Raw genomic sequence first — 24,330 nt, 5'->3', positions numbered from 1 at the left:
TTACCTGTGGCTATATTGTGCTTTAGGACGGGGCATTCCCTTACAAAGTGACCCTGTTGTTTACAATAATTGCAGGTCTCTTAAGTGGGTGCGGTACCATTCTTGTTCGTGTTTGCAGGTACTGTTTGGGCAACTAGCACCTTCATTTTTGTATCCTTCATGCGCTTCTTTTCTTGTTCTTGCTCTTCCCTTATTCTAGTTTGGTGGTATTGCAACATCTGTAACATTTGTGAGGGGCTATTTGCTTGCCAAGTGCTCTCAACCTTCAGCACTCTATTCCTAATCTGAGGAAGGGCGTTATCTACCAGTTTGGTCACAAAAAGGTGGGGATAGGCCTCACTACTGTGTTTTAAACCACTGTTGACAGCGAAGCATTTTTCCAACCTAGTGTAGTAATCGCTCGTGTTTCCTCTGGTTTCTATTTACAGGCTGAAATTGCATCCCAGTCTTACTTTTTAGTCGTCAATAGTCTTGGTAAAATTTGTATAAGGAGTTCGGGCAGCCCCTTAATTTTTTCACCAAGGTCATCCCCCCGGGGCCCTACCTGCATCTTCAGCTTGCAACTCTGCCCACTTCAACATTTTATCTCCCACATCCCAGTCTTTCTCTTTAAGTTTCTCGTAAATGCCTGCTGGTAACAAGACCTTTAGTAACCTTAGGATATCAGGGTAAGTATAGTCTCCTATGCGGAGTATATCTTTTATTTCTCTGTGAAACCCCCCCGGGTCTTTATCATGGGAAGGTAACAACCTCTTCATTTCCAGTATTTCTAGCTTGGTGAGAGGGGTATAGACATATACCCGCTGGACAGTGCCATCTATTTTTCTTATGGGGTGGACCTCTCGCAGAGGGTACTGTCCTCTGGGGCGAGGGTCTGGTGTCATTGAGGCGGACAGGAATTGCTCATATTGGAGACGCAAGTCTAAAATGGTGTTAATCAGTTCTGGGCCCTGTTCCATCCATCCATCTAGTATTACCTTTTCCAGTATTTTATATAATTTGCCAGGGTGGTGATATTGGCTCTCATACAACGTGATCAAGTGTTGGACCATATAGATGCTGGCCAGGCGTTGTTCGAGGGGTGGGAGGCTCAGGAACATCTGGGCCACTATGTCGGGATTATATACATGATGTTGGGACACCCACTGGGTGGCCGACCGAGCCAACTCCCTCTCATGTGGCGTGAGGGGTGGCTCGTCGTCCATCCAATGGTCTAGGGCTTTTTCAGTTTGGAACAAATCCTCAGGAGAGATGTTTGTTTCCTTGTTAACCCTTGTTTTCTGAGGTCGATGGTGTTTGGCGCCATTACAGTGCCGTGCTATGCCCAGAAAATTCATTTTGTCTGGCGTCTCGTTATTATCCCCTTCCTCTGACACACTATCCCTGCCTTCCTTCTCGGCGTTACGTATTGCTAGTATTTTCTTTTTAATCTTATTCGTCATTGCTTCTGTCTGCGCTACCTTATCATGTTTACCGTCATTGATGCTGTCGCTCCACTCTATTAAACTAACCTCCACGTCCCCATCACCCTCATCACGTTCCCTGATCAGACAGTTGACAATAAAACGGAGGATGTTGTTCTTAGCTTTTACTTTTCTATTTTCCATAGCTTGAGCTACGCATTCATGGTTCCGTCCTGTTCTGATGAACTCATACAAGGCATCTAAATGTGTATTCATATCAGGCAGTCCATCTAGCTCTGTGATGGCTTGCCTTACTCGTATTGATATGGCGCGCATTGGACCAGTAATACCTGGCTGTAAATCATATATACATCTAGGGAGTTCAACGTCATCCTTTATTTCCTTATCCACCCCCCCTTCCGCACCCCCGGAAACCTGTTGTTGGTCCTGGACTGGCTGGGGCGCGGCCTCTGGTGGGAGCGGGGGAAATGGTGCGTCTATGTAGGCTGGGGGTGGCTCTGCTAGGTAGGCGGAAAGGAACGCCTCTGGTGCCGTTGGTTTAATTTTAAGGGGTACATTTTGGGGAACTTCCTCTGCAATCTCCTCTGAGAGTACAGGGTAGATACCAGCAACAAGAGCATTTCTTTCCCTATCCATATGTCCAACTCGAACCTGTTCACCCTCTTCTAGTAACTCTTTTTCTTTTGCCTCTTCTGACATTTGCCTGCTTTTCTCGGCTTTGTCAAGTTCTTTCAGGGCCCTCCTATTAGCCTCTTTGCGCCATAATTCAATGGCCTCTTTCTGCGAGGGCCTCGACTTCCTTTTCCATAGTTGTTCCTCTACTCTCATAATACATTCTGAATCCCATGTGCCGGTCGCAGGCCATCTATGCACCGTCTCTAGATCCTTTGTGTAATCTACCCAGAGGTCTAAATAGAGAATAGCGCTGATGCCATGTTTGTTATACATAAAATGGCCGGGAGTATCTCTTGGCGGGACATTAACTGCCTCTTCTAATATTCCCTTTTTAGTGCCTATTTTACGCAATTTTGAAAACAACGGCATGCTGGAACCTAACTAAAACAATTTCAAACTCAAAACATATACAACATATACTTATGTACTGGAATACAGTACAACCATATCGGTCTCGTGAAGGAGACACGTCTTTACCGTGTTCATTAAATGAACCCGTCTTTATGCGTTCTCAGTGGTACTCACCGGGAAGCAGAACTTGGAAGACCTGGTCATCGGACGCTTGACGCTTGCGCAGGAATGGCGGACCTCTGAAGACCTCGGACTCGGCTCTCTCACGGGTTGGGCTCTGGGTCAGGACGCTCCGCAATCTTCCTCACCGCCTCGTGTGGATGTCTGGTCGCAGTCCGCCTCCTCCGTGGGCCTGAGGGAGTTGGCGGGAAGTCCCGCTGGCGTGTACACTTGAAGTCCGTCTAGGCTGTAGAAGGGGGCAGGGGCCGGACCTACATCGCCGGCGCGTGGGGAAGGGGATGCGTCCCTATTCGGGCGCCAGATTATGTCGTAAATAAATTATTTACACTATCATAATTTCTATAAATAAATAAATATCAAAAGGGTCAAGCATAAATGAGGAGCAGAGTCCGTGGTATTAGAGTCAATGGGCTTTATTGCATTAACTCGAGTTATGGGAGAGCTCCAGCGCCAAGCGGGCACAGGAGAGTTCTGAGCTTTATTCACAGAGTACAATATTTATACATTCTTTGCATACATAGGGAGGAGCCCTCCAAGCAGAAGGAAAGAAAAAGATATGAGCATGTAGGCGTTCACTGTAATGAGTCATAGGTGGGTGGGTGCATAGAGGGGGCAGCAAGGTCAGCTAAAACTCGCAATGCCTGTTTGCGTAACTTTATCAGACTTCTCCATGAGGGCTGTTTCCTTTCTGTTGGCCAGGGAGGGCCCTGGGTGTCAGAGTGACTAGCATGTCTGGTCTTATCTCTAGCTCGGGGCAGCATGCAGATTGCTCTCATCTGTAGAAGTGTTGCTGCTTCATACTAGCAGTTGGTTTGGCCCTTCCTGTCCACCCCTTGTGTAACTGTCTTGGAGGTTTCCCTTGACATGGGCCCCACTTATCTCTGAGAGCCGACAGCAAAACTGGGCCTTATCTCTGCAGAGGGGCTTCTGCTCGCCTCCTGCTCGGGCCGGAATGCAGCTTTATCAGGTCGACCCTTGTTTGACACTGTTAAGACACCCCGGGCTGGGCCTCTTCTCCGTGACTTCTCAAAAAAATATCTAATGTGCTGCAGAGAAATGTAACGTGTGCCTTTTTCAGGGTCTGGCATGGAGGGGCCTGGTGACAGAGAAATAAGGCCTCTGAATGTGAAGTAATGCAGGGGTTTTTATTCAACATGGCAGATGGTGAGAGGGTAGCGCGTGGGGGCACGAATACATATAAATATGTAATTTTCTTCAGGATACATCACATTTTTACAGCAAACCACGCGCTCACTGACTGTAACGACATAAGCAATGCCTTTTATTAACCCACAGCAATCCTCATTGTTTAATAGTAAATAATTCCCATTTGCCAGTAATGTGAATGTGGGAACGATAGCGGGCACGGGGGTACCTTTTCAAAACACAGGCTAAATTAGGCTCGTTTTGATTACAAGAGCAGTGTAATTGGATATATCTACACATTAGTGTGTCAGTGCAATCTTCACCTTTCAGATAAACTTCGTTGCCCTCCCATAGGCATCTGTATGTAAAAGGAAGCGACCAGGCTTCATGGAGATAGGAGCTACCAAGAATATCTACCAATGGCAAAATACTTCATACAATTTTAAAATTCGAAAAGAGCAATAGTTACGAGTTATTAATCCGTGGATAAGCCAAGTTGCAGTAGTGGCCTCTGCCACAGAAAACGGTAAAGATTCCAAACGTTCAATGTGTAACATGGAAAAAGAAGCATCCTTCATTGAAAGCAAACGTTGCTGGTCAGTCAAATTAAACGGGGCAAATAGAGAAGAGGTATTCATGTAATGCCATGGAACCCTCCCGGTCTTGAACGTCTGTAGGGTCCAAGCAAACTGCATAACAGAACGCAATCGATTTTGACCATGGTATAAAACAGACACTTCATCTTGCACAATATCAACGACAGATGACACAATATTGTCCAACGTGTAAAAGCGGGAAGAAAGTGTGTTAATGCTATTATCAACAACTGCTAACACTTTTTCTAAATTAGCCTGATCTATAGCTCTAAGGTGGGTAGCCGCCTCAATCTGTGATGACTTCCAGAGCTCATTATAAACAGCATATATCCATCTCTTAGATCTACCTTTAGCCGGGCCTTTTATGAAAGGTAGAATGTTTGAGACAATTCTGACACAATTTGCCTACTGAATAGGTAGTCACAGAATGGTCATTCTCAAAACAGGGATCAACTCTCTGATCGAAAATTTTGTAGTATTACCCCAACCTGAATATTCTTCCAAATCAGGGAAAGAAGGAGTATTTAATTTTTTAGAAGTAGCCAATGCAAAGCATGTTGTCTGTGAAATGGTAGAATTCAAAAACAACATATGATTCGGGATGAGACATGCACGGTGCAAAGCCTCAGTGCCTTGTACCTGTCAACTTTTAGAACCCCAAACAGATTTAAGGTCAACTGTTTCCTTCCACAACTCGTAGCCACCAACTGCTAACTGGTCTAGAAAGGACTTTGAGTACAATAATTTAGTATCGGTAAGTCTAACCTTGGACATGGACTTTTCTGTCATTTTAAAATAAAATGATGTGGGATTACTGATTAAAATCAGTAAAATAAGTGTACTTTTTCAAAAAGGTACTCGAACTGCCTTGTATAGGAGCCGGATAATGTTCCCATTGTGTATAATTTACAGTGATCCTCCTGGAATTATTTTTATGTAGGTAGTGGTTACCAAAATGTTAGTAACAAAATAAATCACCATAATTAGCAGATTCTAAATACAAATCTTCAGCATCAAAGGCAGCATAATATTTCAAATCAGAAAACAACGCTTCTACGGCCTGAACATCCCAATCATCAGAAAGTATGTTTTGTTTAACTACATCCCCCATGTTAACTCTAAGCACATTAGGGACATAGATAACCTCAGTGGGGCCATGGATTTGAAATTTAACAGCATCCCATACAATCCCATCTAGGACAGGCCAAGCAGTGATGTTAACAAAAGCCAAGTCTCTCTTCAATCTGTGTGCAGTATGCGAGGAGGAATGGGGTGCCAATGTTCCATTCAGATGTCGAATACATGTTCTCTCTTCGACATAGTGTCCATTGACGATTCGAAAAAAAAAAACACAAAATCAATTGACATAAAAAGATACATCGAAAAAAGCACCAGCCAAATATATGTCCAAAGGGGAATCAAAAAATGTTTTTTAAATAATCTTGAATAAACTGCAATCCGTGAGGGCTTTCCTGATGTGTGGGAAACAGTGTCAAATGAAAATCTGGATTCTGTGGCCAAACGAGTTTGTAAATCAGGCATCGATAAGTCAGTTTGGTAAGTGTAGTCAGTATCATCAAGTTGAGTACCAGGCAATGTACTCAATAAAGGACTAGAAATCGCAGGCATCTCGAGGGCCACCTCAGGCTCAGGATTCGAAGCAGTGGCCAACACAGAATTTCTCACAATCGAAGGACATGAGACTGCCGGTATCATACTAAGAAGAATCGTCCACTCTGTGCATCTTGACATTGTCAATGGAGATATACCTGTTTTCTTTACGACCTGGAAGTGGTGGTAAAGTTACTGTTCTTGTGCCCTTCACACCAAGCACTGGAACTGGAGCTCGATAAGAGGGACCAAATTCTTTCTTGTTTTCGATCTTCTCCCGAACCAATTCTCCAACTTGGGGTAGCCAGCCAACTACCGGGATCTGCAACGCATCATCCGAAGTGGAGGGCAAATGTTCCTTTGCAAGACTGTCTCTCGTCTCTTGTAGAGTCTGTAAAACATTGCAATGTTCATCTATGTCAAAGGAGGCAGCAACAGCCACCAAGTCTAGACCGTCAAGGTCCGGTACATACATCTTGATACCAAAGAGCATTCCGTATGGGGTCCGCCCAACCAGAGACCTTCTAGGGAGATTATTAAGAGCATGCTGCACGCCATTGGGATGGGCCAGCCAGTTCCTGCCAGTGCCTATAACTCGAGCTGTCAATGATTGCTTTAAGTCACGGTTCATTCGTTCCACAACACGATTACCCTCAGGTCTGTATGGAGACGAAAACTTGACTTGGACACCCAATGAAGCCATGGCATCCTTATACGCCTTAGAGGCGAAAGCAGGACCCTGATCCGAATGGAAGGTACCACAGGCAAAAATCCCTACAAAGACACACAAATCCCTTATGACAGTCCGTGAATCAGTGCTGCGGTGAGGCCAGACCCATACAAAGCGTATGCATGAATCAACTGCTACTAAGATGTACTTATATGCAGTATCAGAAGAAAAAGGACCGCAGTGATCTAAATAAAGACAATCTAGTGGTTTATTAGAAATGAACAACTGTGTTTGGGGCGGACTCGCCGCAGTTGAAGGCTTAATCTGCTGGCAAATGTCACATTGAAGGACATAATCACGCGTCTGTTTGTACAGTCCCCGCCACCAAAAACGCTGTTGTAACTGAGCCACAGTGGCTGAAACGCCTGCATGCGCAGACGCAACTCCTTCATGGGCCGCTGTCATCAACGTATGTCTGCGATCCGAGTTGGCAATCAATCTCTCCCCAACGTCAGGTATTTTCACATAAGGATCCTTATCGGGACTTAAGTGGTATGAATACTTCGAAGGGAACCCCTTCGGATATTTACCTCCCTTCTCCTGCCAAAATATCATCATCGAATTTACTTCTGGACCTTGTAACTGCTGCAACTAAATATGTCAATACTGCTGATTTTGATGCCTCATCGGCAAGCGAATTGCCAACAGCGTGGACTCCCACGCGCTGATGACCAAGAGTATGAATTACAAACACGAGTGATATTGCTCCTTAAGCTCAGCCACTCGGACCCAGATCATTTTATGTTTTATTGTGCTACCCTTGGAATCACGAAAATCATTCTGAATGCAAAAGAACAAGTTTTCATTGTAAGACTGGACACAGTAGTAAGAATCACTTACAATAAGAGTCGTCACACTAGGATCAGCGTACTCCAATGCAAGCATCAGAGCACGAAGCTCTGCCAATTGTGCGGTGCAGTCCCCTAGAGTCTGCGTGTGCACGACTCTGGACTTGAACTTGTCGTTCACCATGGCACCTACCACAATGGCGCAAGCGGAAACGTATGCGTGTTTAGACCCATGTGCAACCTGCGCCGAACCATCAGTGTATATGATGCAATGGAAATCCTCCAAAGGCCGCATAGCCAAAGGTGCAGGATGAACGAATTCATATTGCAAAAACTCCTGCGACTGTAAGGAGGCATCAAAAATAAAGGTGACATCCGGAGATGTCAACGATGCTGCCCATTGTATCCATCGAGGGTGCAATGCTTTAGAATTTGGTACACTGGCTTTCGTAACTGCTTCTAATGCAGGAAACGGGGTAACAACCAACATGCTTTTTCCCTGTGACAGAGCACGTTCCTTAAGACTCGCCATCTGCACCGCCGTTAAAACTTTCTCCAGAGAGGAAAATCACATTTCAGCCGAAGTGTACAAGTGTGACTTGTAGGCAGTGTTCCCAGGAAGCTGCGCACGCTCACATCTTTCACTCCGAGCGCGCAGTCTCATGTTTGAAGCACGCACACAGCAAATCCCTCAAGCGTTCGCATCACCGGGACTGGCAGGAGAAACGTTTGCTTTTTTACTGGCACTGCAACCGATGCAGGCATTCAGCAGTAAGAAGCTGATGCACTTGCTGCATTTCATTTCCTAATGGGGCACGGCTGGGGGCTGATTGTAGGCCGTTGTGAAAATATTTCTGTTAATTGCAGCGCATGATGGTGCTGCGATTAACAGGAATACTTTCACAAAGGCCCACAATCAACCCGCAGCCGTGCCCCATTAAGAAATGAAATGTAGCAAGACCAAAACCACGACGTGTGCTTTTCACGTCATGCTTTTGGACTTGATGCATGTTTTTGTGTTAGTGGAGCGCTGCCGCGGGCTGATAATGAGCTTTTGTGACAATATTCCTCTTAACTGCAGCGCATGACAAATGGTTGTGTGACAGCTAATCATGTTGTTTCACGCTCGTTAGAGCATGCGTCGCTGTGCTAGAGTCTTTGGGACCAGCAGAGTGGTTTGTGGTCATGGCTCCTGCACGGTACTGTATACCTGGAGAACGGTCGTGCAGTCTTGAAGACTTTTACCCTGGCAGTGGGACACACAGCAGGCATGGGTATATTTATGCCTCCCTCTCAGGGTATGTGATGAAGAAAAGTGATAATGGAATGTTGCCTACGGTTTCTGTGGTGAGAGATGCGCAGTCCCTGCTCCAACCTGATGTGGGTGTCACTTGTATGGTGTGCAGCATTAATACTCGCTTTGCCAAAGTTCGGATTCTCTACATTGCATCCACTCCATTGAAGAATACATTCAGAGGAACAACACGAAAGGAAGACATTCGAGCCACTGAAAAAGACAAGGTTGAAGTGTACAAGAGTTTCCGACATGGTGACATCGTCCTGGCAAAAGTTATTTCACTTGGTGATGCACAATCCAACTATCTATTGACAACTGCTGAGAACGAGCTGGATGTGGTGGTTGCCCACAGTGAAGCAGGAGTGCAGATGGTGCCCATCAGCTGGAGTGAGATACAGTGCCCGCAGACGCACATGAAGGAGTTCAGGAAAGTGACCCGGGTGCAGCCAGAGTTTCTACAGACGTATTCCACTTGAAATTCTCAGAAGAGACTATCACTGGCAGTAGGGAACATCACACCCTGGCACGCAGCACTGGGCGAGGCCCCGGATTCTAGTTGTCCAGTCGATCATACAACAATTAATAATGTAGGAGTATGATAGATGTCTCCAATATTCAAGAAAGTGCATCTTAGACCTGGCCCTAGCAACCATAATCCCGATCCACAAGGAAGGCAAGCCCCTTGGTGACTGTTCCTCCTACCGCCCAATCTCGTTACTAAATATCGAGACCAAAATCCTGGCCACTATTCTTGCAAGGCGCTTGCGTCAGGTAATTACGGGCCTGATCCACCCGGACCAGTCCGGGTTCCTCCCGGACAGGGCCACCAAACTCAACCTGCGGCGCGCCCACAACTGGCTCCAAGAAGTCTGCGACAGGAGGGAGCCACATTGGTTCCTCTCCTTGGACGCGGAAAAAGCGTTCGATGCGGTCCACTGGCCTTTCCTAATGGGGACCCTTGAGAGGTTTGGGTTTGGGCCAAAGTTCCAGCGCTGGGTGACACTTCTATACTCGAGACCTAGGGCTAGAGTGCGCGTAAACGGGCGACTGTCGAGAGAGTTCGCGATAGAGAGGGGGACGCGACAGGGATGTCCGCTATCCCCACTCCTTTTTACCCTCACGATCGAGATCCTTGCGATCCGCATCCGGCGCAACCGAGCTGTGACTGGCTTCCACTGGGGGGAATCGGCCGCCGACCAGGAGAAGATCTCCCTTTACGCCGATGATGTGCTACTATATGTGACCGATCCGGCCACGACGATACCGGCCTTATTCAGGGAACTGGATGACTTTGGGGCGGTAGCCGGCCATACTATAAACTGGCATAAGTCGGTCCTATACGACCCACAAGGTGCCCCGCGAGGGGAGGAGCTGCCTGAGCTGCTCATTCACACCACGACAGGCTTCCGGTACCTGGGGGTCTTTATCACCCGAGATGTGCAGCGCTCCTATACGGACAATGTCGATAGAATTTTGGTGGCGGCAAAGGCGGAGATGGATAGGTGGCGGTCGCTCCCGCTCACCATTTTGGGCAGGGCTGCCCTGTATAAGATGATCCTACTCCCAAAGTTTTTATACGCCCTGCAAAATGAGTATTATCCCCTCCCGGCTCAGACTCTGCGGAAAGTCCATGCCGATCTCCGCTCCTTCTTGTGGCTGGGGAAGCAGGCCCGGGTGGCACTCACGACTATGCAGCGCCACCAGTATAGTGGGGGTCTCTCATTGCCTAATTTGGAGGCCTATTACTGGGCGGAACACCTCACCCCGATCAACGATTGGCTACACGCCCCGGCGGACCACCCCACTTATGCACTAGAGAGGTCTAGATGGGGCAATAAGACGGTGCTCCACTTTTTATATGGGGGGAGGGGAGGCCGCCAGCTTCTTCCCGCGACTAGGATCACCCTGACGGCGTGGCGCAGAGCGTCGGTTAGAATGGGTTGGCATGAAAGGCTCACCCGCCAAACCCCCCTATGGGCATGTAGGTGGCTGACTGAACTGAACAAGTTGCGCGGGTTTCAAAGGTGGGATGACATTGGCATCTCCACAGTTGGGGATGTCATAGCAAAGGGGGAGCTTAAAACATTCCAAGCACTACAACAGGAGTTTGGACTCCAGAGAACCCAATACTACAAATACATACAGCTGCGACACGCATGGGGAGCCCAACACATATCTCTCACTGACATTCCCCAGTTTGCACCACTTGAGGGCCGCCTACTGCAAGAGCAGATGCAGAGAGGGGCGGTATCCATGACCTACAAAACATTGACAAATAACATGTTGGGAGATCTACAGGTCCTCAGGGAGAGGTGGGAGGCGGATGTGGGCACGCTAGAGGACCTGGACTGGGATCTTATACTCATGCACCCCCGAGAAGTGGCCATAAAATCGAGGCTTCGTCTCATTCAGTTTAAGGTCCTTCATCGGGCATACTTTGACAGGGTGAGGCTTTTCCGGATGGGGAGGGCTGCCACCACCGCATGTCTACGATGCCAGCACCCAACGGGCGACTTCTTCCACATCATATGGGGATGCACTGTGATACAGGAATATTGGGGCGAGATTTTCAACGAATTGAGTGAGGTACTGGAGGTGGAGTTACCCAGGGACCCCAAATTGGCGCTCTTGGGAATGTCCACGGAGGTGGATATCACGAGATATTTGCTCATTTTTCTGCTGCTGGCCCTGGTGGTCGCAAAAAGGGACATTGCAAGACTGTGGGGGGCGCCTGGGAAACCAAATCTCGAGGAATGGAGAAGAGGCCTGGATATGTATATGGCAGCTGAACGTGTTACGTATAAAGCTAGGGGGTGCCCCCGAAAATTTAGAAAAATATGGGCCAAGTGGAGGCACTACCATGGACTGGAGTAGGAGGGTGGGACCGGGAGGGGGTAGTGGGCGGGTGGTAGGATGAAGCACAGTCAGGGTGTGTAGGTCGCTGATCCCAGCATATGTGCACTAGAAGGCTAAGGGCCATGGGGAGTGCTTATACTCATTGCCACACAACTTCGAGGACCGAGAGAGCCATGAGGGGCGGGGGGGGGGGGGAGAGAGTGGGTGGAAGGGTTCATGCTGCTGGGGGGGGGGGGGAAGTTGGGTGGGGGGGGGCTTCGAGGTGAGGTCCCTCAGTTACTGCCTTTACTTATAGTTGATGGGGGGGGGGGGGGAGTTCGGGGTGAAAATGAAGAATAATAAGTTCGTCAGGATGAATGCAATGTAACTGTCTATTTCAAAAGTTGCGTAACGGCGGGTAGAGCGGAATGTTGACGCTCCCCCGCGATGTCTTGTTCATGGTACTAATGATTCACCTGATGCAACAATAAAAAGAATTTAAAAAAAAAAAAAAAAAGAAAGTGCATCTTAAACACGCAGAACCATTAACTTTAATAATCAGATTATTTGAGAAGTACTTATTAAAAGTGGTTTTTTTTTTTTAACAAATTGAGAAACAATACTGCCTCCGCCTTGATGATTACTATCACTGAACGAAGATGCAGGTCAGGGTACCCGTGCACCCTATATGTTGATTAAATTGTTATTATGGATGGAGCATCATAGGCTATTAAATCAAACTCAGCACCCTTTTTTGCACAGTGCACATCCCGGACTCACGTATTTGAAGGTCCTCTCATAAGTGAAACGGGGATGAATGAGGGTTTCAGGGATGAGGGTCCTAGAAAATGCTGGACTGTTGCTGCTTGCAGGATCCTCTGAGATGGTGTGCCTCTGGCAGCCGCATGTTGCCAGGGAGAGGAAAATTTGTAGGCCCTTCGAGTTGAAATGAGGAAGCAATCCAGAGAGTGGTCTGTCTGCAAAGCACAGCAACTCTGCTGTTATTGACGCTTACTGTGAGCTTTTTCAAATGACAGCTACATAGATAAGGGGGCTCTGAGGCACTGCTGGTCACTTCATCTGCTCCTCACTGCCCCTACAGAAAGACAATGATGTAATTCAGTACACGTTCCCATGGCAGCTGGTTAACTTCTGTGGTCAGGACTTTTATTTGCTCCCAGACTAGTCCAGCTAACTTACAACAAGGACTTCTATGCATTTCACATTGCTCCACATACTATGTGGTTAAGGACTGGATGCTAACTCTTCAGCAAACTCTTTTCTTGGGCATAGGCCCACCAGTAGCCACATCACTCCTGCACAGGGTCCCGGAGAAGAACCAGGTAGCTATGAAGGGATCACTGGATAGGAGCAACAAGACATTAAACAAGCATTGAAAATGCAATATGTATCGCCTTTAAGTTAAAGCCATTTGCTTTGCTATACAATACCATTAGCAAAGCAAATGGCTTTAACTTAATGAAAGGCAAGACCTATTGCATTTGTAATGCTTGTTTTTTTTTACAGATACATGCAGACAGAAAAAACTTTTTTTCACTCTGTATTTATGTTTCAATATGGAAGGATACAGAAAACAGATTTCTTTTGAATGATTGTCACTACTGTCAGTCATGTGTGTTAGGTCAATAGCTATATGCATTGACACTTAGGGGAGTTTTAAAAAATGTATTTATGTTTAAATATGGAAGGATACAGAAAACAGATTTCTTTTGAATGATTGTCACTACTGTCAGTCATGTGTGTTAGGTCAATAGCTATGTGCATTGACACTTAGGGGAGTTTTAAAAAAACGAAAAAAAAAATCATAATGAAGCTTACACACCTGCAGTTGTTTAAGCTGTTCTACACTACAAATGATTTCATATAATTGTACTGTAATGGTGCCAACTATGTTTTACTCTCCAAATATGGTTTATGCCATGACATTTTTATTTTAAAAAGAAAGCATTTAAAGAAAACCAAGATACACCTCAGAATTCAATATTTTCTGGCCAATAAATGCTACTTCTGTCAACATGCTCCCTCAACCAATTGATGCTTGTCAGCGCTAAAACCAGAACAGCCACTTATGGAGACCATGCTGTTTGTACAGAAGCAGCCAAACTGAGGAACTCTCTTTTTTGAGTTTGGTTTGCAGGCAGAAACAAACCTACTGTTTTAGACACTAACTGAAAACCCAGATTTTTTATAATTATCTTCGGGCTTTATTTCTCAGACACTGGTTTTATAGCTGTCTCCAAAACCAAGAAGCATCTTTGTGTGATAACTCTTCAAATAAACCCTACCATAACATAGAAAAGAAATTACATTGATGCGGCGAGGCAAAAAAACATTGAAAAAGAATTGTGACTGTTAGGAGAAGTTTGTTTGTAGTATGTGTGGCTGTAAATACACATGCACTGCATACTCCTGCTATCTAGTGTTGGGCTCAGACGTTTGCAACAATTGTTTCTTCGAAGAAGCAGTTCAAGTCATGAGGTATACTGACTCTTCTTATTTGGCAGGGCACATGGGCACCAGCTCTATTGCTGGATTGTTTCTTTCCGGCTGCTCCAGTTCAGAGGCAAGCTCACACTACAAAACTGAGGGGCAGCAACAACAATATCACCAGCAGCCTGTGATAATTATAAAGTAGTAAAAATGGTATGGTCTAAAGGGTGGGGGAGAGTCGCCGCAGGTGGGGCTACGCTCCTCTTGTCTTTAAAAGGAACCGTCCCTGGGGGTCACATTAGATACAGTGCACTGAGGGCCTTATTTATTTATTTAATTTACAGCATGACCACATTCACTTTAGAGGCCGTGCTACAAAAGCTTTCTTTCTTTCTTTTTAATACTTTGTGTAAAAGTGCCCCATGCGCACTTTCACTTTAATGTTGGCCACGCCCCTTTCTTTAGACACTGCACCCACATGCGTGGTCTGGTTCCTGGCGCACATAACCTTGGCTGCAGCGCACAGAGACCTTACACTGCCGCACACAGAGGAAAACAATTAGAGGGAACATTGCTTGTAGGCAATAGGTACTGTGTCTCCTTCGTTAAAAGTAAGGTAAGTGAAACCTACCGCCCCAGGGATGATTCTTATCACCAGGTTGGTGTGGTTATCACGAGTCAGTAAGTAGTTAGATTCGAGCAGATCAGCCAGCAAAGATTGCAGAATAGCTGAGTGTTCAGGCAGCCAGCACGATTTGGTGAAAGTAGGTTGTATCAAAGCATACAAAGGCTTGATACGCTGGGCATATTCAGGAATGTATGTCCTCCCGAAATTAAAAAATCCCAGCAAAGACTAATTTTTTCCAGAGTTGTCGGAGAGCGCAGTTGTGCGCATTTCTCCAAGAAGTGAGGAGCCAATCCTTGGCCTTCATTGTTGAGCTCGTAGCCCAGGAACAACACTGTATACTCTGCAATGTGTGACTTTGCAAAGTTGAATTTGTAACCAAAGTCCGCAAAGCTACAGATTATGCGGTCAACTCGACACAGATGCTCCCAAAGTTCGTCGTCCATGAGATAAATGTCATTCACATACGAGCATGCATCTGGGTCGACTCTCTCTAAGAGACAGACTATGCGGGCAGCAAATACCCCAGGACTATTCTTATAGCCCATAGGTAAACGTTTGAACTGCTTTTGTTCGCCGCCGCATGTAAAACTGGTCCATTGGGAACTTAGACCATCCAAATGGTGGGCATAAAAACCGTTGGAAATATCAAGCGTGGTTTTAAACCGCTTACGCACAAGACTATCCACTAAGGCAGAGCCGTGAGTATTCTGTACTGCACAGGTATGGCAATGCGAGTTCAAATGCCGGTAATCCAATACCAAACGATATGATCCGTCAGGCTTGGTCAAAGTAAAAAGGGTTATTCATCGGTGACACACATGTTTCAATCACTCCTTGATATTCCAATTGCTCAAGGATTTCCGCAACAGAAGCCTTAGCTTCGTGCCTAATGGGATATTGAGGTTGAGGCTGTGGCCTAGACCGCAAAGGAATTTCGTGGTGTGCGGAAAATTTATCCCAACCACAGTGTGTACGGTACAGAGCCGGCGCAAGGGCTTTAGCCCACTCTTCTGCAAAATTCAGCGCATGCTCCTTCGAGACAGTGTGCGCGAAACTAAGGAGGATTACCTCATCCCCTCTTGGAGCCGCGAGCACAAAAGGTGGGGGCCAGTCAGCCTCCGCTAACAAAATGTCATAGGTAGTCGTAAGATTTTCCCAAAATACCCCCTTTATGGTACGCTGTATGTCACGATAAACAGGACTATTTCATAAAGTCTATCAGGGGGAGCTACTCTAGTGTCAGCTGTCTCCACAACAACATAACGGCCAGTCGCTGTCACCTTCAGTAGTGGACGCAGGGCCTCTCGAACTATGGTAATCTCCACCGCGCTGTCCAGCAAGGTCAGAGCCCATGTCTGATTCTGAAGCTGCGTTCCCACTATCAGTGGCATATCTCGCTGTTAAAGCGGCAACTTTCTTTTTCTGAAACTGGGGTCTTTTCGGTGTAGAATCGCCCTGCTTGCCTTTACCGTCTTTCGGGCGGCGCTGGTCGCATCCTTGCTGGCCACCCCGACCCCTGCCGCCTCCTCCACCACCGGTCGATGAGGCCGATGAGTCCTGAAAAGAACGAGGAGAGCGTTGATCAGAAACCTGAAAACGATCAGGTGATTTTATCGTCGCGCAAGTCATAAATACGTTCTGGGGGCGCAGGCAATGGAGACGCAGGACAAGACTCCTGTCTCGGTTGTTGTTGTTTACCCTGTTTTTGCTTTTTCTGCCAATTTTGTTTTTTGGTCTTGGGCTGTTCGTCAGTTTCTGACTTCTGCCCTTGGGGTTGTTTTTTCTCTTTAGTAGAAAAAGGCTTGAGACCCACACTATTGCGGCCCACGGTTTTATAAGCCGCCACAATAATATTTGCTAACTGTGGGTTTTTCCACATCGGGAATCGCCTGTAAAGCATTGGACACCTGAAAGTTAACCGCATCTCCCTTGACATTAGCAAGTATGAGATCGGAAACTACATCAAAGGAGCCACATAGGCGCATACCCAATTCAACAGCCGCCTCAGGTCCATGCTCATCTTGAACACATTTAAGGACCGTGGGAAGGACAGTCATAGACGGAGTGCCGTAACATCTCGCATAGACTGCCGCAAATGTTTTTCCCCATGTCTCACAGTCACCAATTTCTGGGGTCAAGTCTTTAGGCATGCTAATTGTCAGAATCCTGTGTTTTTCACCAGGAGTCGTGTTAGGAAATACCGCTTCCAGCTGGTCAAACTTTTCGGCAAGCCAGAAAGGAAAATCATCCTTATCCTGGGAGCGCTTGCCCATCACAGCGTTGACCATTACAGGACTAAGCTTCATCCCGCCCTGTCCGGTAGGAAGCGCCGCACCACCTGGAGCCCCGCCCGGGAGATTACGGGTTATGTATTGCACTAACGACCTAATTACGCTGATTGCGACTACATGTAGCTGTCTCAAGTCAGCAACGTTACACGCTTTGTGCTATGGATGAGGTGTAAATCCAGCCAAAACAGGCCAAGTCGCGGCCGGAATGGACAAAGGACCTAACCTCGGAGCTGTCAAAGAGTGGGGTAGGGCGCCATCAAACCAAACGCGGTGCTGCCAAGCATCAATAGGAACTTCCTGTGCCCTATACGGAGCATATTCCTGTGGCACAGCAGTGGGAGTGTACGTGTCGAACACAGTAGTATTTGCGTTCACAGCTGGGAAGGTCACCCATGAGTAAAGATTTCGTAAGGGTAAGCCACCTCTGCACTCACCACCATTATTACGGCCATGCCATCCACAGGGACATTATAGGTCTGCAAATGATTGCGCACCGCAATGCGACTATGTTGTGGAATGTCCACCGCGGCCATAGCGACACAGAAAGATAAAGGTACAAAGTAAACTCTGTAGCACAACTGGGAAGTAATTCAAGGAAACCGTTTTGAAAGATCCAAGCTTGAAAAGACCTATTTAAATATAGGTAGGTTTGTCCGACACCACAGTTAACCGGAAACAATAGTGAAGGGGTTAAGGACCGAATGTTGCACTACCCAAGTGTCACGTAATAAGACCACCAACGGTTGGGCACCATGTCGCAGGGATTCCGTTCTCATACGGAACTGTGCATAGAGACTTGGAACCTCAGTGATTTAGGGTGTGCCAAAACTCACCTTAGTACCCAAAATCCCCTACCAGACTAGCTACAGTGTCTCATTGGTTATTACAAACTCCGAATGTTTAGACAAACCAGAACATGGACTTAGAACACCTCAGGTAACGTGGTCTGTGCAAAGCAATATAAAACGCGCCTAAAGCTAGAATTTGGCCGCAGCTGCATGTATGTTATGTCTAGGAACGAGCGAAGATCAGACCTCACAACAACCACTGTGTCGAGATATCCTTGAAGGCGTCAGCACCCACTGTATAGACACAGCTCACCAAGCAAAGCTGATATCAGAGCAACAACATATTATTCTCGTGTGAATCAAAACACTCTACTAGGCTCAAAGCTAAAGTAACAGTTATGTGTCGTGTGCAGAAGCGGCAGAAAGGTAAAATGGCATTTAAACTCCTAATAAGCTCATGCTAACTTAACACAGCGTATAGGCAAAGTATATCTATATGACACCTGTATCCGGTGTATTCTCAAGAGCAGTGCAACTCGACCTATGTCAATGGTGGGGGTGTCGAAATAATCCTTAAATGGTTTTAGCACTGACTAGATAAATGTAGAGTACTTCACTTGGTGTTCCTCTTTGCTTCCTAGAGGCTGAGGTCTATTACTGAAATCTAAGTTGTAACTAATCAGCCAGTGCTGCACATCCCCTTGTCGGCACAAAAGGTTGACTTTAAGTAAATGAAGTGCAGATAACGTGTAACACTAGTACCTGTATCACTGAGCGTGAAGTAGGTTTTGATAATGGTTAGCAAGTCTACGCATTACTGCCATTCAAACAAATCCTAATTTGGAACTGGTAGCTGTCAAGAAATATCGGTCATCCTTGGAATCATCAGAATTACTGACAGGAATTATCAAGAACCTGCGCGCATGACAAGTTACATATCAATCTAACTACATATCCCAACTCAATGTTGGCTGCTTTTTGAGGTGAGGAACATTGAATAAACCATTTAAGATAGCATCTTTAAAACTTCTATCAAGGGTTCAGAAAGATCCAGGTTTTAGAAGTCTTTATATCTTTAGAATTGATCTCTGAATACTGGTTGAGTGCCTATATTAAAATCAGACAAATTCGAACTAATTATTTTTTGGGAAATAATATTATTAAATAAGAAGTTCTTGTCTGGTACATCAACAGTGGAAACTGATTAAATATGCAAGGCCATGCACGACTCATTCATCTTCATCATAATAGAAAGCTTTATTCGAATATTAAAAACCAATCATAAAAGCCGCAGGAATATTGTCCAGTCCATCACAAGGACAAAATTGTTAAGAACAATTAGACAGATAACATTTTCTATTAAAAAAATGCTTATGTTTTTAGAAAGCAACTAACACTACAACAAACCTGGATAATACGCAATGATTGCAATAAAAAAAAAAATCAAGGCTTACTTGCGTTTTTGTAATCCATATGTATTTAAAACATGGATTAAACTACTTTTGGGTAAACAGTATGTAATATTTACAATAAAACAATAAAACAAAAGTGCTCAAGAGATTGCACCGCAGACTCATCACAGAGACAAACTAAAACGGAGCCAGTATCATATTAACCCTGGGGAAAGCAGAGTAGAGATCTAATTGTTCCTAATCGAAATCTGGCTAAAGCGTTCTCACCCAAGGGCTCAGAACCCAGCACAAGTACTGCTCGAGAGTTAGCGTTGTTTCAATCAATCAATCAGTGTTTATTAAGCACAACTACTTACCCGTGAAGTTCTCAAGGAGTGGGGTGAGGTATTCTGGGCCGCAGGTCCTGGTGGGCACTGAGGTTCAGTTGAAGAGCCAGGTCTTGAGATGCTTCCTGAATAGGATCGGCGACAGGGAAAGCCTGAGGGAGAGTGACAGGGTGCGCCAGGCTTTGGCGGCCAGGTAGGAGAAGGATCTGCCTCTCTGCCTCCGGTCCTGGTCTTGCGGATCCGAGGGACGGTGGCAAGGGCCAGTTCGGCGGAGCGGAGGTGTCTGGTGGGTATGTGGAATGAGAGGCGGTGGTTGAGATATACTGGTCCGCCATCGTGGAGAGCCTTGTAAGCATGTGTGAAGAGCTTGACTCTTTTGTTGACTGGGAGCCAGTTGAGTTCACGCAGATGTTCGGAAATATGGCTACGAAGGGGGATGTTGAGGACCAGTCTGGCTGCAGCATTCATAATGTTCTGTAGCTTCTTAAGGGGTTTCTGGGTGATGCCTGAGTACAGTGCACTGCTGCTGATAAGTGCGTGGGTGACCATCTTTATGGCCTCAGTGGGGATCCATCTCACGTCTTTGAAAGCAGGTGAAGAGTGTGAAAGCATGAGCAGACGACATTAATCTGGTCGTTCATCGTGAGCGAGGGGTCTGGTATGAATCTGAGGTTTCATGCAAGGTCCGTGGGTGTGTGGGGGGGGCAGGGGGTTCCTAACACGGCGGCCCACCAGAGGTCTTCCCAAGCGGAGGTTTTGGGCCCCATGATGAGGGCCTCTGTCTTATCTGAGCTGAGCTTGAAGCCACCGTCTCCCATCCAGGCAGCGAAGGCCTTCATCTCATCATAGAAGTTGTTTCTGGCGATTATGGGCTCGTCGGTGAGGGAGAGAATGAGCTGGATGTTGAGTCTGTGGTTCCGAACTATGGATGCGAGCGGGCCATGTAGACATTCAAGAGAGTGGGGCTCAGGGAGGAGCTGGGCGTCGATCTCCTTGGCTGGGAAAGGGAGCAGGGAGATAGGTGTGAAATTTTTGAGGTCTGTGAGGTCAGTGGAAAGTTTCTTCAGCAGGGTGTTGATCTTGGCGTGTCTCCAGTCTTCGGGGAAGGAAGCGGTGTTGATGGTTATGTTATGTTATGTTATGTTATTTATGTCTTTTATAGCGCTCGGCTACTCAAAAGAGTGTCCCGGCGCTTTATTGACAACCTAAAAAAAAGCCAAACACAACACAGACATTAAAAGAAAAACGGGATCAGCAGTAAGAGGGAGTCTAAGAAGCAAAAAGCCAAGTTTTCAGGCCCTTTCTGAAGGCCAGCAGATTTGAGGTACTACGCAGTGTCAGGGGCAACGAGTTCCACAACTGTGGAGCCCGAGACATAAAGGAGCGACCTCCGATACGGGCCTTTTTCACACGAGGGACAATGGCTAGAGACATCGACTCTGATCTCAAGGACCGTGACGGACGATAAAAGGAGAGCCTCCTCTCCTTTTGACCCAACCCTGAGGCGGAAAGCCGGGGTTGGAGGTACTCAATTGTTTTATTTCTTGTACTCCATCAAACCTTGACCCAACCCTGAGGCGGAAAGCCGGGGTTGGAGGTACTCAATTGTTTTATTTCTTGTACTTTTCACTGCACTTTGCTTCTCGTGTGGTGTCACCCTTCTTACTTGCATATTTTTAAAAAAAACGAACCAAACAAAGCAGAATTCATCGCTTGCCCGCTCCTACCTTTTCAGCGCTCAGCTGACTTCACAAGCTGTCCGCCGACCCCAGTGCATCGTTTGCTGCCGCCATTACCTGCGGCGTGCAAGCAGACTCCGCCCACTTGAGGCCACGCCCCCTTCCTCGCCCTATAAATGTGCATACACAGGACGCGCAGCGGACGAGCGCAGCGGGAGCGCCGTCTGCGCGCCGAAGGCGCGCCCAAGGTAAGCCCGTCTGCGCCCGTCCGCGCCAAGACCGCGCCAGGCGCAGGAACACCTGCCCCAATTCCCCCCACCATCAGATATGCCCCCAACGACCTTCACCAACTCCGAGGCGAGTCCGGCTGCCCCTGTAGGTTCGACCTGGCAAAAGTACTTGGCTCTACCAACTGCGACAAATGTCACTGGACTCTCAATGTCGACTCCCAGCTGACTACCCTCCACAAAACCCAGCGACCTTTTTTCACAGGTGGCCTGATAAACGCCAGATCCATGTGCAAACATAGCCAGGACATTCACGACCTTATCACTGACCATGACCTCGACTGTCTCATGATCACTGAAACCTGGCTCACTAATGACAGCAACCCTGACATTGCCTTTTCCCTCCCTCCAGGCTATTCTTTCCATAGGCAGGACAGGCAGAGAGGTAGAGGAGGAGGTGTTGCAATTATACTAAGGAACACCTTTAACTGCCATACTTTTTGCCTCGACCCTCTTTCCGATGCAGAGGGACTAGGCTTTTCCATCAAACTCAGTCATTCTCTCTCCCTCTCTGGCGGCTTAATCTACCGCCCCCCGGCAATGCTACTAAATTCCTCGACTCCCTGAACGACGCTCTTGGGCACTTTCTACTCCGCTACCCACATTTTACCCTACTGGGAGATTTCAATTTGCACCTCGAGACCCCAACCGACTCTCATACTAAAAGCTTCCTGCAGACACTAGAAATTTTCAATCTATTACAACATGTTAAGCTGCCTACCCACTCCCTTGGCCACACCTTAGACGGGGTATGCTCCAATTTCCCGTCCATCACCACCCTACCCCCTTTACCTCAGATCTGGACCGATCATTGCCTGATCCCGTTCCACATCCTCAGCCACCCGCCTCTAACCAGGAAAAAGCGCACTCTCCACCACGCCCCCTCTATAAATTGGAAAACTGTTCAGAAAAATCTTATCCTTCATCCTTTTTCCCCCACCAATTTCGCCCCCCTGTCCGGCAACATTGACAGCGACGCAGTGCGCCTTAACAGCTGGCTTTCACAAGAAATCACCAAACTATGCCCACCTAAGAAATTGAACAATACGTCAAAAAATTCGAAAATCAAAGCCCCCTGGTACACACCCGACCTAGCAGCCGCACACCTACTTTGCAGGAAAGCGGAACGCAAATGGCGAAGAACCTATGAAAATGGTGACCGCAATCATTACACTCTACAGAGGAAAAATTATCTCTCCTCCATCAAAGCAGCTAAAAAAACTTATTACGTAAACGCCATTAATGACGCCAGCCAAAAGCAAAAAACTCTTTTCTCAATTGTCAAAACCTTCACAAACCCCAAAGCCCTCCAACCTGAAATCCCTCCATCTCAGGAACTTTGTGATAAGATCTCTGACTTCTTCGACGACAAAATTTCCTCTATTCAAAAAAACTTTCCCCCCTCCCTTGCGGCGCATGTAATTCCGAACTCGGACACATCGAGCCCGTCTACCAACAGTCTCAAAAACTTTACTCCGGTGACTCTGTCACAGACCAGAGAGGCGATCCTCTCCTGCAAATCAGGCTCCCCCTCCGATCCCTGTCCCCCTAAAATTCTCCACCTTATCATCGATGAAGTCAACCCCATCATCAATGAAATAATCAACCTTTCTCTCAACTCCGGTACTGTTCCACTCTCTTGGAAAAAAGGCGTGGTCAAGCCGCTCATGAAAAAAGCGTCCAAACCCCCAACGGATCTGACAAATCTCCGTCCCATCACTCTGTTACCTGCTCTTGGTAAAATCACTGAACAGCTAGTTCATAAAGAGCTCAAATCCTTTCTGGACGCCCATAACCTTCTTCATCCCCAACAGTCCGGTTTTCGGGCTAAACATTCTACCGAGACCGCCCTCATCGAACTGACTGAGACTATTAAAATCCTTCAAGATCAAAGGAAGAAGGCCATCCTGATCCTTCTTGATCTCACGGCGGCATTCGATACTATCTCCCACTCCATCCTGATCAATAGACTTATGGACATCGGCATCACCAATTCAGCCTTGTCATGGATCAGATCTTTTCTCAGCGATAGGTACCAAACCGTTTCCCTTGGCCCTTTCCAATCTAATGAGAAAAAGGTATCCGCCGGAGTCCCTCAGGGATCCATTCTAAGCCCCCTTCTTTTCAACATTTACCTCATTCCTCTTCTCACCCTCATAGAATCGTTCGGCATAACTGTTACCTCCTATGCCGACGATACCCAACTTATCATCCCACTAGAGAACAATTCCAACAAGGCAGAGCTCAATCTCAAGCACTGTCTAACAGCTGTCTTTCAATGGATGGAAGCCAACCATCTACGCTGCAATTCAGATAAAACGGAAATCCTCCCCATTGGAAAAAATGCCTCTTTTTGCCCCGCCTTATGGTGGCCTGACAACTCCGCAGCCCCCCCGCAGACGGTCTCGTCAGCTAGAAACCTCGGGGTCCTCTTCGATTCTGACCTCTCTTTCGACCTCCACGCCTCGACCGTTGCAGGAAGATGCTTCGGCATAATTAAGTCCCTGCGAAAGTTCTTTGAATTTCTCCCCCTAGACTCCAGAAAGACCGTGGCAGTAGCACTTATACTCTCCCGAGTAGACTACTGTAATGGTCTTCTTGCGGGGACTAAGAAGTCCACTCTCTTAAAACTTCAAAGTGTTCTGCACACCGCTGCCCGCCTTGTCTTAAAACTTCCACGCAAATCATCAATCTCTGCAGCCCTCAAAACCCTGCATTGGCTCCCCTTACACAAGCGAATACTCTTCAAAATCCTCATCATAGCTTTTAGGGGTTTCAACAAATCCGGTCCCTCCTATCTGTCCAGACGCTTCCCTCATTACAATCCGATTCGCA

The 24,330-nt window shown here is 46.9% G+C and overlaps 1 protein-coding gene and 1 pseudogene across 4 annotated transcripts in view; one reads left to right on the top strand and one right to left on the bottom strand.

The window, feature by feature from the left end:
- Positions 1-24,330, bottom strand: part of DNMT3A (DNA methyltransferase 3 alpha) — a 2,120,215-nt gene that overhangs the window by 1,217,790 nt on the left and 878,095 nt on the right. The gene's annotated exons all lie outside the window — the stretch shown is intronic.
- LOC144761477 (exosome complex component CSL4 pseudogene) lies at positions 8,673-9,274 on the top strand (annotated as a pseudogene).

This window comes from Lissotriton helveticus, chromosome 6 (genome assembly GCF_964261635.1).
Source record: "Lissotriton helveticus chromosome 6, aLisHel1.1, whole genome shotgun sequence".
Taxonomy (NCBI): Eukaryota; Metazoa; Chordata; class Amphibia; order Caudata; family Salamandridae; genus Lissotriton; species Lissotriton helveticus.
The sequence above is the reverse complement of the archived record's forward strand: the minus strand, read 5'-3'. Positions and strand labels throughout refer to the sequence as shown.